We start from the raw sequence: 15,095 nt of genomic DNA, 5'->3' as shown, positions 1-15,095 counted from the left end.
AAACTCACAGCGTGTCTCACTCAGTGAAGCACAGAATTTTAGTTTACCTGTAGTGTCAACACTGAGGGGAGCGCAAACCATGAACTGCATGTACCATGATAAAAGGGGCAAACTTTTCTGGGATAGGATGCAGTGTCGGGCCACACCCTTTTCCATGCCAAGGCTGATTTTCATGACCTCCTCTACCATTTAGCACAAGTCCCTAATGTTCCTTTTTAGGTTGAGCATTCGAGATCTCTTGAATATACTTTAGTATATGTGTATGTACTACGTGGGCTCTGGAGATCAGCCCTAGGACTTGTCTGCTTCCGCTTAGGGTTTTTTTTCTGTTCAACTGCCTCTATTTAACTGTCTTGATAGAAAACGACCAGCAGAGGTCAGTAACATACCAGAATCACGTTAGCATTCTCTAGATTCCATAGAAATTGTCTTCCACAAGAATGGCTTCAAGGGTCCCATGTCCCACGGGTCTGAGGGCCAATAGTAATAAAAATGAATTTTGAATCTGGTCTCTATCCGACCATATATTCATGTCCTTAACTTTACTGGCAAACAACAATGACCAATTTTTGAACAAAGAATGTAAAAATCGGTAAGGTAATTCGTGACAGTGACGTAGGTCTGGTCATATTTCACATTCTTTATTTAATCTTGGATCCCCAAGAGTGTAAGCTCATTTCATGATGTTTTGTTTCTGATATTTTTCGTATTTTCTTGTGACATATTACTCTTGTATGGTGCATACTTTGAACTGAGTCACCCAGGGCTTTAAGTCTGCCTGGGCGTCAGGACATTGAAACGGGTCCCTCTCTGCCCTATCTCCATGCCCTTAACTTTATTGGCAAAAACACAGATTGGTGTCTGAACAATGAATGTAAAATACATGTAGGGTAATCCATGTCAGCAATTTAGTTGCAATTTTTATTTTATGTTTGGCTTATAATTGTATTTCCGAAGGCTGTTCTTTATTTTCAGCATGTTGTGTTCTGTATTTTGTTTTTGTTTTCCTGTAGCCTATTCCTCGTGTATAAAGGTGTTTATTAAGGCCCATCTTTGAGAGTTTTGGAGTTGAAGCCGAAGGGAGTGCAGGCTTCTCACAGTGCCTGTCCACAGGACAGAAAGGTGTTCAGAATACCTGGTCATCCAATCCATGGCCTCTCTGCCGAGTGCAGTGAGCATGGTGATGTATCCCACTTGCAACAGGGATTCTGTGCAAATGTGTGTGGAGGAGGTACATAGTTGTCAAAATATTGACAAGGCAAATGCAAAAGAAAATGTAGTGCTGTGGTTGTGTTGTGTGCTTGGGGTCGTGAATTTAAAGAGATGCAAGGAAGTGCATTCAGGAAAGAGTGTGCGGAGAGAGTGTGCTGAAGAGGACAGAGATGAGGAGCATGATACAGAAAAAGGGCATACATCTCTAACAGAGTGAGCATAAAAGGAGTGATTGAGACACTCTTAAGGCAACCACCCTTCCCACAGGCCTCAGTATGTTTAGTTCAAAGTCTCACAAATTAAGAGCTAAAACAGTTTCAACAGTCCTGGATGGTTTTAGGTGAATGTCAGTAGTTGTGTTATAACAGAAAACACAGAAAGGAACCAAATTACTAATCAGGTGGCACACTGCGGGAATCACAGAAATATAATTTAAGTGTTTGAGCCACGCCCTTAAATACATAGGCCACGCCCCCTTGAAAGATTATCTCACTTTTCCATCCCACTGAAAAGCCCCGACTGCAGATCAGTACCTTAGTGCCAGCTCTACAACGTCATCACTCTAAGCTATCGTACACCACACCCAAACACCACACAGGATGCACACATACCAAACTGCAAGAACACAACAATTCACAAGTGGTACTGAAACAATGGCAGACACCAGCACCCGACCTGGAGTCTGAACACAACAATGCTTGTACACTAACACACCTAAGCTCTCACTCTGGGGGAGGGTAATATATAATTATTGAAACAAAGTTGAAGGCCAGTATGCCAACTGTGTTCTTCAACTACCTGGAGCATCTCATTCTACAAAAAACTTACAAAGTGACCAGTGAATTACATTTCATCCAATACACTACTAAGGGCTACCTTACATACATCCAAGGGGCCCGTTGCCATATGGGACACTTTCCGCCAGTCCGGGGTGTTTTAGCCAATGGCGCTTTGCATGCAGGGATTTTGAAGCAATACTTTCTAATTAAGTTCAAAGCAAAACTACATGTCCCAGAATGCAACATGTTGCACGTTAAAGGTGCATGCCTAGTTGCAGGTGTCGTACATCACCAGATACCGCTTTTCAGGTAAGACTAATTATATATCTCCTTGAATGACCCCTAGTTGCCTTTCACTTATCCATGACACGCCAAAGAAACAGCTGTAATTATGGGATGCTGCAAGAAGCACAACAGATGTTGTCGAATAACTTTGAAATGACCCCACATGTCCACCCCTTCCTGACAGTTCCTCCAGACTCAAGGACTTACTAAGGATGCAACAGCCACCCTGATGAATTCCGTCATGGCACACTCCTTCAGCGATGCGCCATCAGTACTCGCGTGTCGCCACACACATGATTTGCTTATATGAAGAAATAGAGTTCACTGGTAGTTTAGAGAGTTTGGAAGTAGTTCAATATTTCATGAGATCTTCTTCAGACCTGCCTGCACACCCTGGCTCTTGGCCTCCTTCCTCTGCAGACTGAGCTTGAACAGGTTGTAGTCATTGAACCACGGCTCCTACTATCCGTTTTCTTTTTTTGTTAAGTCATTTTTATTGATATAACAATAAAGTACCAAAGTTACAATGTAGCATAAGATGAAACAGTAGAATAAATAATAAAGCATATAATATTAAAAAGTGTTATATTAATAAACAATCTATTTCAATGATAATAATAAAATGGATAAAGAAACCACCCTATGCAAGAAAATAAGTAAGAGGAGCTAAGGGTACATATCGAATCAGGTAATAGTGTAATGAATATTTGAGAATAAGAAATGAAAAGAAAGAAAAATAGCAAAAATGAAGAAACAAGACATGGAGAGAAAAGGAGAATAGAAGGAAAGGGGAGGAAGTAAGGTAGGGTGGCTAAGGTAAAAACGGGTGTGAAGATAGGAAAGTATAAAAGGAATCCAGAATAAGTCAGATTTGATTTTTTGAGATAACTTTGATGATGAGACAGTAGAGATTCTGTGTTCATTACAGATAAGGTTCCACCAAGTTGTGGTACATACTTTATCTTTCCAACAAGTTAAAATAACTTTAAATGCAAGAGAAATAAAAAGATCAAACAGTTTCAACTTTGGTGAGGTGTCGGAAAACTCATCAGACATGGATCCAAGAAATACATTTTGAATTGATAATGAAATATTGTGAGAAGTTGGCCTGGTATATGATGTTCACTAGTTAAAGTGACCACCTTGTACCATGCCAAGCAACCCTTATGGTGTGGTTGTAAGTCAACCTTTTCGGACTAGCTGCCCTAGTGGTAGCGTAGGCTAAGCAGTCTTTGAGGCTAAACTCGTGATGCGTGTTAAGCCAGCTGTTTTACCAAATGCAACCCCCTTTTATACCAATGAAAGGACACCACACAGATATATATTCAAAATATATATGTATTTATTTCTCAAAGTAACCCCTAGTCTCTTTATGAGCACAGGAACACAAATCGTCAAACAAGATTATCACAGAATACACAGAAGTTGCACTTTATATGGATAGGCCCTGGTGGCCACTCGAACCATATACTAAAATAGTGGTATAAGTACCACGAACAGAAAAGGGAAAAGGCCTAGGGCCTCTAGAATCGCTGGGCCTACAAGGAGCTAACGTCAGTTAGTGACCAGGAGGTCCACGGGTGGCGTGTGCAGAGCAAATAGTCACACGCGTGCTCCCATAGGTTTCAATGGGTGCGTAAAAAGTACAAAGTTACTGCAAAGGAGATCTTCCGGGTTGACTAGGAACTTAAGATTTGGAACACAGGCACTAGAGATGTATTACTACACATGGGCACCGGAGTACCAGCTTTACCTCACCCACAGGAAGCGGGTGCATAGGCCTCAAAGTGCGTCGGGTTTCTTCTATCTGTTCCGTTGAGCCTGGGACAAAGATGCTGCAGGCGGTCGGTCCGGGAGAGATGCGGTGGATCCAAGGGTGGATCGGAGTTGCAGAAGACCTGAAAGCAGAGGGGACAGTGTTCACAGTCACTAGCCAGTGACCGGCGTGGCACCAGGTGGGTACCAGGCGATGTCGGGTGCAAACAGGTGATGAGGGGTAGCTTGTCTCCGCAGCCACGTGGTCCCTGAAGGTCGACGACGTCCAGGAGTCGGCTCACGAGCTGTCCCACGCAGGCTCTCGCTGTCGGCGGTGTCGGCGACTTGGTCGAAGCAACCAAGCCTTGGCAAAAGCAATTGTAGGAGGATTCGGAAATCAGCTGTTGGTTCTGACCAGCAAGGTCAGAGGGATTGCTCCTTTGGAGGGGAGCAAGGGCCAGTCTGGAGCAACCAGACCAGCGGTGTTTTTCGTAGAGTTCGTCGCCAAGATGGCCACTAGCCAGCGGGCCAGCAACCGGTTAGGCGCGTCGAGTGGCAAAATGCAGAAGGGCCCCACGCAGATCGTGGAGATGCTGGAGGGCTCACCTTTGGTGCAGATGCTGCTCGAGAGTTGGGCTTCTCAGATCCCAAAGCACAACTTGGAGGGAGCCTCGGTTGTTGCACTTGTCAGCTTATCGTAGTCAATCCAAGATGGCTGGCTCCACGTGTCTCGGTGCCTCCACGGGTCTCCTCTTTTCAGGGACTGTGGATCGGGCGGTGAGAGGTCTGGAGGTCCAGGTCTTGTCAGTCTCTGGGCTCGGGCTCCGGCGGGAGGCGGCGGCAAAGCAGATGTTGATTCGCTGGATGGTGCTTGCGTTAGCAAGGTGGTCACTCCCTGACCACAGGGGAGATTGGCTTCAGTCCTCTGTGCAGCAGAGCGTCGAAGTTCCCGTCTTCTTCTTAGTGTTAAGTTGATTCCAGGATGTCTGAAGTCTTAGGACACAGCTCCTACCTTTAAGCGGATTCTAGGGGCCGGACTACCTGCTAGGTCCCTCCCTATGGGTGGGACCAGGAAGGGGGGTGGTTACACCCCCAATCCTTTGTCCAGCTCGCCCCAGGCCCGGGACTGGTGTGCCCTAGGACCGGTTTGAACTGGCATATGCACCGAGGCTCCTTGTGAGCCACAGGCATGTCTGGTTTCTTTCAAGCCCTACCTGACCAATACACAAAATCCTGTCTGGGGTGGTGCACGCACCTCCCCTGGCAGGAAACCCTTTGTCCACACCTCCCAAGCTGGAAGGACTCCCAGCAGCAGGAGGGCAGACTTGTGTCTGTGGTGGCAGCATCCATTTTGTGGAGCTGAGGCTATGTCTGATTTTTACCCGGGTTTCAGGTACTGTACATGTCGTGTCCCTCTAGAAGGGTGGAATGCTAACCCCGTCGCCAGAATTGGCGAGGGGTTAGTATTCCAATTCGTATGACACCTTACTCGACATGTTTTGATAAAGCCAAACCAAAGATAGCATTTAACCGCGAGGTTCATAATGCACTTAAGAGTATATGGTATGACGATATCTGGAAACAGTAGAAGGAAGTTGTTCCGACCACTGCAGACAGGCTCAGCTCATGCCAGAGCACCATCTCACATGGAACCAAGCACTCTGCCTTCAGGATTGTTAAGGCCTGCCATAGGAGTGACTTATAGGTTACCAGGTGTCCCATTTAAGGTTAGGTATAGGTATACTACACCTAAGTGAGAGGTGATTACACCAACTTACCCCAGCTGAGTGATCAGCCAGTTGTGTCAAATTGTTAGGCCAAGCCTGGGGTGGCACAATACATGCTTCAGCCCTTGGCAGGCCTTGGGTACACCAATGCCCTGGGTACCTAGTGTACACTGGTACAGGGGCTGACAGGGTGATCCAACCAATTGGGTATGTACCTAGGGTACATGGAGTCCATTTTAAAGAGAGAACAGCCAGGCTGAGATCCTGAATAGCAGGATCTCAGGCCAACTAAGTCGAAAAACCAGCTAGACACTAGGCAAAAATTTGGGGGTAACCATAGTCAGATATCCACCTTCCTACACAACCCCCCCCAAACGAAGGGAGATAAGGCTGACCTTGACCAGGTAAGCCTATATTGCCCAAGTGGCCATATAAGGAGGAACCAGCACTGGCATGGTTACCCCCTGTCTCATGGTCCACTAAGCAATCCCTCACCCTAAGGGTATCAGAGGGTCTCCACCATAGGGAATCTCTACCTTTGGTGTGTCTTGGCAAAGTAAAAGGCTGGTGTTGAGATGGAGTACTGAAGTGAGTGTCCTCAAAGTGAGGCCTCAGCTTCCTCCAATCCCCCTCCACCATGGATGCCTTTCTTTCCTTAACTGAGTTGCACTGTGCTCTCAGGGTCAGCCTCTGGCTACCTAAAGCTGGAGGCTGGGTCCCTTTTGTGGGCTTACTGGAGGGACAGGTCAGGTCTGGGGCCCTAAGGTCCCATGTTTGCCTGTACCCAACAGAATCCCTCTGGGGGAGGTCCCTAACTACCTGTAAAGGAGATCCCTCAGGAATGTGTTTACCCATCACCTGACTAGGGCTACTAGCCAGGCAATCCTCATTCTTTTGATGGGGGGGTTCTTGTGGACAGGGGCCCTCTTAGGGTCCACTGGCCTCCCTGACCTCTGCAGCCCTGGGCTGACTGAGGCAGGGTAGAGAGAGGCAGGCTACCTGCACCAGACTGGGTCCCACCTTGGAAGGGGCCACTGACATCAGAGGCTCTGCCAGGCCAGGCCTGGCTACCTCTGGGGCAGTTCCTTCACAAGGGGTGAGGTCAGCTCCCTGAGGAGGCTGACTTTTTCCTAATGTCTGGGGAGAGGGAGACTTTTCTTCCTCCCTACTACTCTCTGTTTGTGTGGAGTGATCCATAGTTTCAGGCTTCACTACACCTATGTCAGTCTGAGTATAGGCTGAGACCATTACAGCCTTGCCAACCTTTTCAGGGGGGCACTCAGTTTGTGTTTGAGCTGTGACTGTCACAGCTCTGCCAGTCTCTACAGGGAAGTCTGTCTGTGCCTGGGCTGTGGCTACCACTGCCCTTCCACCCTTTCCAGGGAGGAAATCTATTTGGACAGGGGTTGTGAATGGCACAACCCCACTACCCTTTTGTGAAAGGCCTACCATTTTAGAATGGGTGTCTTGTTCAACTCCAGCCCAAGCTGAGAGTTCTAAGTCATTCCCCAGTAAGCAGTCTACAGGCAAGGTTGGGGACACTGCCACCCTTTTAGGGCCAGTGACACCTCCCCAGCTGAGACATACCTCTGCCATGGGATGACTGTTCTGTTTGCCATCAATGTTGGTCACCTGGTAGGAGAAACCAGGCAAAAGCTGCTCAGAGGGAACTAGCCAATGGGCCACCATTGTGATGCTAGCTCCAGTGTCTCTGTAGGCCTCAGCTTTTGTACCATTGATGTAGGGCTCCTGTCTGTACCTACCCAAAGTGTTGGGACAGGCAGTGAAGTTGGCAAACCCCATGCCACCATCACAGACAAGAGTATCTGCTGCAGGGGAATTGGCTAAGCCAGGGTCCCCCTGTGTTCCCCAAGTAAACCCACCCAAATTTTTGGGGGCACTCCCACCACCTGGGGGATTACTGCTGACAGTAATAGGTGGTGTGACAGGAGTAATTGGAGGAACAGTTTTGTTTGTAGCCCTTGGGCAACTGCTGTCAGTTTTCCAATGCCCAGGAGTTTTACACTCATGGCAGTAGGGCTTTTTACCTGTGGTAGAGGAGGGAGCTTGGGACCCACCACCCTGTGTGGAGTTTTGGGGCCCTGAGGAAGATTTCTCTTTTGTTTTATCCCCACCCTTCTCTTGAGGTTTGGTGGTATCTTTCTTTTGGTCACCACCCTGATTCTTAGGCCTGATCCTGGTCCTGACCCATTTATCTGCCCTCTTTCCCAATTCTTGGGGAGAGGTCAAATCTGAGTCTACCAGGTGTTGATGGAGGAGCTGGTTTTGACAGTTACTTAAAATCTGTTCTCTCATCATCAAATTGTACAATCCTGTATAATCAGATACCTTACTTCCCAGCAACCAACCCTCCAAAGCCTTAGAGGCACATTCAACATATTCAGACCAGTCCTGAGTCTGTGTCTTCTGGGTGTCTCTGAACATTAACCTGTACTGTTCAGTAGTTAAGCCTAACCCATCAACTAGGACACTCTTCAGGACTCTGTAGTTTCTGACATCCTCCTCCCTAACAGTGAGGAGTCTGTCTCTGCCTCTTCCTTCAAAGGAGAGCCAGAGGATTGCTGCCCACTGGTCTTCAGGAACCTGCTGTACTTTGCAGGCTCTCTCAAGAGCAGTTATCCATTTGTGGATATCATCCCCACTTTTGTAGGGGGGCACAACCTTAGACAGGTTCCTATTATCAAAGACCCTATCTTTGTCCTTAGGGACAATGCTGCCACCAGTGGGTATAGACCCACTCTCTCTAGGTTGCCTAGCCTTCCTCAGTTTTTCTTCCATCAGGGCTACTTCTAGCTCCTGCTTCCTGATCCTCAGCTGGGCTTCCTGCATTCTGGCCTCATGTTCCCTCCTCTGAGGGGTGGTCATCCTTTTCCTGGAGTGACCTTGAGAGCCTCTAGAGCCATGAGAAGCATTGGAGTCACCTGAGCGATTCCTTTGCCTCCCAAGCCCTGTGTTAAGTCCACTGGGGAGATCCAATGGGGTAAACCCATTGTCAGTCCCCAATAGCCTTAGTTTAGCTGGGCCAAGTATAATACTTGGCACTGGGCTAGTTCTCCCTTCATCATCACTACTTTCTTTATCCTCACCACTTTCCTCCCCTGTAGTATGATTCTCATCTAAGGGATGGCTATTGGAACTGGGTACCTCTGTAGTATCTTATGAAGGGGGGCCTCCTGTTCCTGACCCTAAGGGGGCTAACTGGGAAGCTTTCCTGAGTTCTCTCTGATTCTCATCATTTTGTAAGAGTTCTCTGAGCTCAGCAGAGTTAGGGTTCTTGGGCTGTTTAAGGCCTCTAAGAGTTGCCAAATGCCTGAGCTCATTCTGGTTAAGGGTAGCAAAGCTGGATGGTGCCCTCTGGGGGTCACTCTCAACAGAGATGGGTACAGTGGACCCCTCTGCCCCGGCCATTGCTCTTAAGTGTGGGTGGATGTGTTGCAATTTACCTACACTTGGGTTTACCTACTAAACCTATCTAGTAGTTGTAGTCAGGGTGTGCTACTCCCTTTGCTCTACAACAACTAAGTTCAGTAGAACTTATGTATATCTAATCTTGTTTTATATGTACCTACAGGTACCTATGTGATCTTTCAATTGGTAACCAAGAGATTACAATGGTAAAACACAGCAAGCTCAAATCCCACCGCTGCTCACCAATGTGAGAAGTTGGCCTGGTATATGATGTTCACTAGTTAAAGTGACCACCTTGTACCATGCCAAGCAACCCTTATGGTGTGGTTGTAAGTCAACCTTTTCGGACTAGCTGCCCTAGTGGTAGCGTAGGCTAACCAGTCTTTGAGGCTAAACTCGTGATGCGTGTTAAGCCAGCTGTTTTACCAAATGCAACCCCCTTTTATACCAATGAAAGGACACCACACAGATATATATTCAAAATATATATGTATTTATTTCTCAAAGTAACCCCTAGTCTCATTATGAGCACAGGAACACAAATCGTCAAACAAGATTATCACAGAATACACAGAAGTTGCACTTTATATGGATAGGCCCTGGTGGCCACTCGAACCATATACTAAAATAGTGGTATAAGTACCACGAACAGAAAAGGGAAAAGGCCTAGGGCCTCTAGAATCGCTGGGCCTACAAGGAGCTAACGTCAGTTAGTGACCAGGAGGTCCACGGGTGGCGTGTGCAGAGCAAATAGTCACACGCGTGCTCCCATAGGTTTCAATGGGTGCGTAAAAAGTACAAAGTTACTGCAAAGGAGATCTTCCGGGTTGACTAGGAACTTAAGATTTGGAACACAGGCACTAGAGATGTATTACTACACATGGGCACCGGAGTACCAGCTTTACCTCACCCACAGGAAGCGGGTGCATAGGCCTCAAAGTGCGTCGGGTTTCTTCTATCTGTTCCGTTGAGCCTGGGACAAAGATGCTGCAGGCGGTCGGTCCGGGAGAGATGCGGTGGATCCAAGGGTGGATCGGAGTTGCAGAAGACCTGAAAGCAGAGGGGACAGTGTTCACAGTCACTAGCCAGTGACCGGCGTGGCACCAGGTGGGTACCAGGCGATGTCGGGTGCAAACAGGTGATGAGGGGTAGCTTGTCTCCGCAGCCACGTGGTCCCTGAAGGTCGACGACGTCCAGGAGTCGGCTCACGAGCTGTCCCACGCAGGCTCTCGCTGTCGGCGGTGTCGGCGACTTGGTCGAAGCAACCAAGCCTTGGCAAAAGCAATTGTAGGAGGATTCGGAAATCAGCTGTTGGTTCTGACCAGCAAGGTCAGAGGGATTGCTCCTTTGGAGGGGAGCAAGGGCCAGTCTGGAGCAACCAGACCAGCGGTGTTTTTTGTAGAGTTCGTCGCCAAGATGGCCACTAGCCAGCGGGCCAGCAACCGGTTAGGCGCGTCGAGTGGCAAAATGCAGAAGGGCCCCACGCAGATCGTGGAGATGCTGGAGGGCTCACCTTTGGTGCAGATGCTGCTCGAGAGTTGGGCTTCTCAGATCCCAAAGCACAACTTGGAGGGAGCCTCGGTTGTTGCACTTGTCAGCTTATCGTAGTCAATCCAAGATGGCTGGCTCCACGTGTCTCGGTGCCTCCACGGGTCTCCTCTTTTCAGGGACTGTGGATCGGGCGGTGAGAGGTCTGGAGGTCCAGGTCTTGTCAGTCTCTGGGCTCGGGCTCCGGCGGGAGGCGGCGGCAAAGCAGACGTTGATTCGCTGGATGGTGCTTGCGTTAGCAAGGTGGTCACTCCCTGACCACAGGGGAGATTGGCTTCAGTCCTCTGTGCAGCAGAGCGTCGAAGTTCCCGTCTTCTTCTTAGTGTTAAGTTGATTCCAGGATGTCTGAAGTCTTAGGACACAGCTCCTACCTTTAAGCGGATTCTAGGGGCCGGACTACCTGCTAGGTCCCTCCCTATGGGTGGGACCAGGAAGGGGGGTGGTTACACCCCCAATCCTTTGTCCAGCTCGCCCCAGGCCCGGGACTGGTGTGCCCCAGGACCGGTTTGAACTGGCATATGCACCGAGGCTCCTTGTGAGCCACAGGCATGTCTGGTTTCTTTCAAGCCCTACCTGACCAATACACAAAACCCTGTCTGGGGTGGTGCACGCACCTCCCCTGGCAGGAAACCCTTTGTCCACACCTCCCAAGCTGGAAGGACTCCCAGCAGCAGGAGGGCAGACTTGTGTCTGTGGTGGCAGCATCCATTTTGTGGAGCTGAGGCTATGTCTGATTTTTACCCGGGTTTCAGGTACTGTACATGTCGTGTCCCTCTAGAAGGGTGGAATGCTAACCCCGTCGCCAGAATTGGCGAGGGGTTAGTATTCCAATTCGTATGACACCTTACTCGACATGTTTTGATAAAGCCAAACCAAAGATAGCATTTAACCGCGAGGTTCATAATGCACTTAAGAGTATATGGTATGACGATATCTGGAAACAGTAGAAGGAAGTTGTTCCGACCACTGCAGACAGGCTCAGCTCATGCCAGAGCACCATCTCACATGGAACCAAGCACTCTGCCTTCAGGATTGTTAAGGCCTGCCATAGGAGTGACTTATAGGTTACCAGGTGTCCCATTTAAGGTTAGGTATAGGTATACTACACCTAAGTAAGAGGTGATTACACCAACTTACCCCAGCTGAGTGATCAGCCAGTTGTGTCAAATTGTTAGGCCAAGCCTGGGGTGGCACAATACATGCTTCAGCCCTTGGCAGGCCTTGGGTACACCAATGCCCTGGGTACCTAGTGTACACTGGTACAGGGGCTGACAGGGTGATCCAACCAATTGGGTATGTACCTAGGGTACATGGAGTCCATTTTAAAGAGAGAACAGCCAGGCTGAGATCCTGAATAGCAGGATCTCAGGCCAACTAAGTCGAAAAACCAGCTAGACACTAGGCAAAAATTTGGGGGTAACCATAGTCAGATATCCACCTTCCTACAAATATGACAGTGAAATATCTTAGAGGACGTAGACCAAATGGATTTCCAGAATTTAAAAATATTGGTACAATAATATATTAAGGGGCTGATTCCGATCTCGGTCGGAAGGGCACCGAATCGGGTTCGTCCGGAAAACCTACGAGCCGTACGCATGTTTTCCGGCCGACTAGTACAGCTGTACGAGCGAGCAAGTACGATGCGAGCTACATGAAATTCACCGACCGAGTCGTTTCTGTGTCCGAACCGCTCCGTAGGTCCCGGTCGTAAGCTAACCGTGGCGTGCAACGGATGCGATTTACAACCGAGCCAGTCAAATCAAATAAAATCAAATAATCTTTATTCGGATAAAAATATCCCTAAAAGCACAGTTCATCACTACCAATGGCAAATACAATACAAGTTTTAAAACATATAAATATACAGTATCATCCAATACAAACAAAATTTGAGATTTAAAAATATGCTGATTTAAAATGAAAAATAGCCCATGCCTTAAAATAGGGAGTTAAATACTCTTTTGTATATCTAGCGTAAAATTTACAGAAAAGTAAAAAATGTAACAATGTTCTTCCTGAGATATTTCTGTGGCATATGATGTTGAGTGCTCGGTGCCTCCAGAAAGGGCATATACCTAACAATCGATGATTTATGGTGCTCGATGTTCTGTCTTTCTTTATGATACAGGTCATACAGCGCCCCCCTAAGTGATTTTGTACTTAGGCCTTCCAGTACTAGTGGATATAAAAAAATGTGCTCCAACTTCACACTGGCTAAACTGTGTTTAACTGCAACAAGCCATGGTATACTGCCACCCTTATCACATTTAAGGTAATCTATAATTATCTCTCTTGTTAAAATCGCAGCAGGGTTCTGCCATATTTTTAGCCAGAATATGGCTGGACGAGACCTAATAAAATCCTCCACATAATATAGGTTCAATTCCTTGTGGCATAGTAAGTTGGAGATGAAATTTGAGCCCCGAGAATTTTTCTACAAAATCTATTCTCTTCAATTTGGATCCCGCTACAGTTTACATACCCCCAAACTTCAGCACCATAGGTGGCCGTTGATACACATTGCGATTTATATATCTGGATTAAAGGTAACACCACCTCTGCTTGTTTTGGCTGCTGAAGGCTAATTATAGAATTAACCGCTTTGGAAAGTTTGCTTCTGCTGTGGGCTACATGGACTTGCCAAGAGCCTGATTCTGAAAAAACTAAGCCCAGATAAGGAAAAGTGCTTGTGCCTGTTAGGGATTTGCTGCCCGATGTTATAGAATTAATTCAGTGTTTTTTGGCCCACACATCATTATATAAGATTTTTTTAAATTAGTGCAAAGGTCCAGTTCGGCCATAAAGGACACGAACCCCGTAACTAAAGTGCGAAGTGCGTTGGGGGTGCGACCCATGAGGACCGCATCGTCTGCATATAAAAGCACGGGGAATAATTTGCCATTAATTTTTGGTACATCATTGGTCAATTTAGACAGGGAGTTATGTAATTTATTTATATAAAGAATAAAAAGTAGAGGGGCTAGAACACAGCCTTGTCTAACCCCTCTACCAATGACAATATCCCCAGAGACCTCCGCATCATTGCTTATCCTCACCCGTGCCGTTAATTCCCTGTGCAAATACGCCAAAAAATGGACCAAAGCCTCATCCAACCCATAATTTAAAAGAATCTCCCATAAACGTGATCTACTAACAAAAGCAAAGGCTGAGGTTAAATCCATAAAACCCAAATAAAGTGGAACTTTTTGAGCGATCGTATATTTGCCCAGAATAAGATTTAAGTTCAAACACTGTTCGACAGTTCCGGCATTGCTCCTAAAGCCCAGCTGACAACAATTTAAAATTTGGTTGTCTTCAGCCCATTTCCTGATCTTATTAAAGACAACCCTGCCCAAGATCTTCAAAGTATTGTCTATCAGGGAAATTGGGCGGTAACAGCTGGGATTGGATCTGTCACCTTTTTTAAAAATGGGCACAATGATACTGGTCGACCAAGTGCTCGGGATAGCCGTATTGGTCAAGTTATTAAAAACATTGCATAAAAGCAGAGCCTAAAAATCTGGCTCATGTTTTATAAGGTCGATTGTTAGCCCATCTGAGCCTTTGGCTTTATTCCCTATACTTTGTTTTATGGCATCCTCGACTTCAATTACAGTTATAGCAACCTTTAAATCTGGGGGGCAGGTATGACTATTAGAGATCTTTGTGGAAGCTGTATAGATTCTGGCAAAGTGCTCCTCCCATAATTCGCTAGTTATATTACAGCTTATGGGAGTAATATTTGAGCCCATAGACCTCATGGCTTTAACTTCTTTCCAGAATCCAATTACATTCTTAAGTGAGGCAGCACTAGCAAGGTTATCCCAGCGTTCTCTCAATATCTCATCTGAGCGTAGTTTAGTTGCTTTCTTATAGCAGGCTCTTAATGATCTAACTCGGGTTATATCCCTGGGTATGGCCGCTAATGCTTTACGCAGTTCTCTGTTAGCCCGCGAGCATATGCCATCGAAACCATCTGGGATTCTTGCTTGAGTTGGTAACAGTTCTTGAGATTATATGTTCCATACCAGCACATAAACCACTAAAGGCCTCAATAATCTCTGCACCTAAGGTGCTGCTTGATAGGCACGTCTCTACCAGTAGGGGATACGATTTTATCATGCGTGCGAATAGGGCTTTATTATCTATGCCCTTCCAAATCACTCTAAGTTTGTCAGTTGATGCCTCCAAATATTTAGCCCCTATTTCCCTTTGGATAATAAATTTAGAAGAAAATCTAATGGTTGTTAAAATTGGGTTATGGTCACCTTGGCTAGTGCATAAAACCTCAGCCTTTACTAAAAAGTTTACCAATGAAGAAGATATAAAAACATAATCTATAAGGACCGTTAGCTCT

The sequence above is a fragment of the Triturus cristatus genome, chromosome 11, assembly GCF_964204655.1.
Source record: "Triturus cristatus chromosome 11, aTriCri1.1, whole genome shotgun sequence".
Lineage (NCBI taxonomy): Eukaryota > Metazoa > Chordata > Amphibia > Caudata > Salamandridae > Triturus > Triturus cristatus.
Note: the sequence above shows the minus strand (reverse complement) of the source record.